The sequence below is a fragment of the Ovis aries genome, chromosome 2 (genome assembly GCF_016772045.2).
Source record: "Ovis aries strain OAR_USU_Benz2616 breed Rambouillet chromosome 2, ARS-UI_Ramb_v3.0, whole genome shotgun sequence".
NCBI classification, from domain to species: domain Eukaryota; kingdom Metazoa; phylum Chordata; class Mammalia; order Artiodactyla; family Bovidae; genus Ovis; species Ovis aries.
In genome coordinates this window covers 140,308,528-140,312,083 of record NC_056055.1, presented here as the reverse complement: position 1 = coordinate 140,312,083, position 3,556 = coordinate 140,308,528, and the positions used below count along the sequence as shown (strand labels likewise).

General features: G+C 42.0%; 1 non-coding gene across 1 annotated transcript; it reads left to right on the top strand.

Annotated features, from left to right (window-relative positions):
* Positions 1-793: 793 nt before the first annotated feature.
* TRNAG-CCC (transfer RNA glycine (anticodon CCC)) lies at positions 794-866 on the top strand. Its single transcript has one exon. It is a non-coding gene; the product is annotated as a tRNA-Gly (tRNA).
* The last annotated feature ends 2,690 nt before the right edge of the window (positions 867-3,556 follow it).

The following is a 3,556-nucleotide window of genomic DNA, read 5'->3' as shown; positions in this document are numbered from 1 at the left end:
GTCTCAACAAAAGCACATGACCTAGGAGGAAGGAATGGTCACTGCGCCAAAGGTCTGAAGTATAGGTTTCTAGACTTCTCCCCATCTCGCCATTGCTTCTTATATTCTCTGTGCTCTTGGGAAAATATCATATATTTATCAATAATATTTTGGTGGACATATGTGCTGGGCTTTCTGCTAAGCCCTGGCCAACAGTCAAGAAAAAGACATAGTCCCTTTCTTAACAGAGCTTAAGGTAAACCAGAAGTGGATGAAACTGGAGCCTATTATACAGAGTGAAGTAAGTCAGAAAGAAAAACACCAATACAGTATATTAATGCATATATATGGAATTTAGAAAGATGGTAATGATGACCCTATATACAAGATAGCGAAAGAGACACAGATGTAAAGAACAGACTTTTGGAATCTGTGGGAAAAGGCAAGGGTGGGATGATTTGAGAGAACAGCATTGAAACATGTACATTACCCTATGTGAAACAGATCGCCAGTCCAGGTTCGGTGCATGAGACAGTGTGCTCAGGGCTGGTGCACTGGGATGACCCTGAGGGATGGGATGGGGAGGGAGGTGGGAAGGAGGTTTAGGATCGGGAACGCATATACATCCATGGTTGATTCATGTCAATGTATGGCAAAAACCACTACAATATTGTATAGTAATTAGCCTCCAATTAAAATAAATAAATTAATTTTTTTTAAAAAAAAAAAAGGTAAACCAAAGACTGAGGCCACTGCTCAGGATACCTTAGATGGGCTTCTCCAGGAATCCCTGGTCAAGATGAATTGAGGAACTTCCCTGGTGGTTCAGTGGCTAAGACTCTGCACTCCCAATGCAGGGGGCCTGGGTTCAATCCCTGGTTAGGGAGCTAGATCCCACATGCCACAACTAAGACTTGGCACAGCCAAATAAATTTTTTTTTTAAAAGATGAATTGAGATATCATCTTCTACCACTTCAAGCTAGGGAGGTCCCTCCCCACTTAGTTTAGAGGGACCAAGAAAGTGTTCCAGATCTTTCCCTTGATCTGATCTAAAAAGCCAGCTCTGTCTGATGTAGCTCTATGTGAATAATACATTCAAACCTGGAGTTTCTATCTCCCTCACTCCACCAACTCTTTCTGGGTCCAGCACCAAGTACCATCAATGTTATCTCCTAACTGCAAAGAGACCAACCAGTCCATTCTAAAGGAGATCAGCCCTGGGTGTTCTTTGGAAAGAATGATGCTGAAGCTGAAACTCCAGTACATTGGCCACCTCATGTGAAGAGCTGACTCATTGGAAAAGACTCTGATGCTGGGAGTGATTGGGGGCAGGAGGAGGAGGAGGGGATGACGGAGGATGAGATGGCTGGATGGCATCACTGACTCGATGGATGTGAATTTGAGTGAACTCCGGGAGTTGGTGATGGACAGGGAGGCCTGGTGTGCTGCGATTCATGGGGTCGCAAAGAGTCAGACACGACTGAGCTACTGAACTGAAGTGAACTGAGCTGAAGGAGATCTCGGGTCCATCTACTCCTCTTGACCTCTAGGGCAACCATTTGTCCAAGTTTCTGTCATCTCTTACCTCAACTGCAGCATATTTACTCTGTGTGCCTTCGATGGTTTCTCCTCACTGCAGTCAGATTGCTCAAAATTAAAGTCTGATCTTGCCGCTTTTCTCCCCGCTTCCACTTCCCCAGACTCTTCAGTGTGTTCCCATTGCCCTTTGACTAAGATTAAAATACATGACGTAAACCACATTGTCCCAGCACACTTCACAAACCTTCATTTTAGGCTGCTGTCTTCATTTTGCCATCTGAGGACCTTTGCCCATGCTTCTCCCTAGAGCGTTCCCAGTTTACCTGCTTGTCTAGTTTCTTCATCCTACAGACTCCTTCTCGGACAAGCCCATACAAGTCCAAATTCCTACCACCATCTCTTCATTCCAACGACATTCCCATCTTATACATTCTCACCGCAGTCTGTAATTTACGTCAAGGAGCTTATAACACTCTGTAATTATGTATCTGTGTGACAGGTAAGTTAGGCAATACTGGCCTTTCTTATCAAAATTTATAAGTTTCATGAAATCAGGACCCACGCTGGTTTGCTTATCTTCCTATTCCTTTGACTAGCAGAGTGCTGGCATATAGACCAGTGTTCAGTAAATATGTGTTGAATAAATGCAGAAATAAGCCTGTGTTAATCCTTCCAAGGTGCAGTCTAGCACTTAAGATCAAGCTTGCCAGCTGCATTACGTGTGCTGTCAGTGTGTCTTTTCAGACAAAATCCTGTAACTTCCTCAAGCCTTTGAGTATTTCTGCAAGGGGCTCCCTAATGCTGGTTTGTTGCCATAGAGATTTCTCATGACCTGTTGGTCCAGAGACACTGTGAAGGAGCCTGTGTCTAAGCTGAGACTTAGGGTTCAGTGGTCACAGAAAAAGGGAGCATCAGACCTCATTTTGTCCATTTTTCTGCCTGTAGGCAGGGCATGTCTACGTAATCCAGGCTGAAGAGAATCCCTTTCTATTTAAAATCTCCCCAGAAACTCTGAAACTTCTGTGGGAAACCCAGCCCAACATTTAATGAGGGAAATTTCCAGGAGCGTCTAAGAAAAATTATCAGTTTCAGCGCTTCTCCACTCTATTAATCCCAAAAATTCTCAAGAACACAAGATATCTCAGTCTCATCAGTGTGGAGGGAAGAGCTAAACATTTTCAAAATTAAAAGTTTTTTTTTTAATATTTATGAATTATTTGTGACAACTTAATCTACACCACTGTTTATAAAGATAATACTGGCCAACAGTTTCATAAGTTTTTGCGTGTTGAAAAATAAGACAATTCTGCTGATACACTGCTGGCATTCTTCAACTCTGTGATTCACTTCTTTTTTTAAAAAATATAAATTTATTTATTTTAATTGGAGGCTAATTACTTTACAATATTGTATTGGTTTTGCCATACATCAACATGATTCACTTCTTAAAAAAAATATGAGTAAATCCATTCTTCTATATGAGGCATTAAAATTACTAGGGTTCTAACAAAGCTAGTGGAGGTGATGGAATTCCAGTTGAGCTGTTTCAAATCCTGAAAGATGATGCTATGAAAGTGCTGCACTCAATATGCCAGCAAATTTGGAAAACTCAGCAGTGGCCACAGGACTGGAAAAGGTCAGTTTTCATTCCAATCCCAAAGAAAGGCAACGACAAAGAATGCTCAAACTACCGCACAATTACACTCATCTCACATGCTAGTAAAATAATGCTCAAAATTCTCCAAGCCAGGCTTCAGCAGTACGAGAACCGTGAACTTCCTGATGTTCAAGCTGGTTTTAGAAAAGGCAGAGGAACCAGAGATCAAATTGCCAACATCCGCTGGATCATGGAAAAAGCAAGAGAGTTCCAGAAAAACATCTATTTCTGCTTTATTGACTATGCCAAAGCCTTTGACTGTGTGGATCACAATAAACTGTGGAAAATTCTGAGAGAGATGGGAATACCAGACCACCTGACCTGCCTCTTGAGAAATCTGTATGAAGGTCAGGAAGCAACAGTTAGAACTGGACATGGAA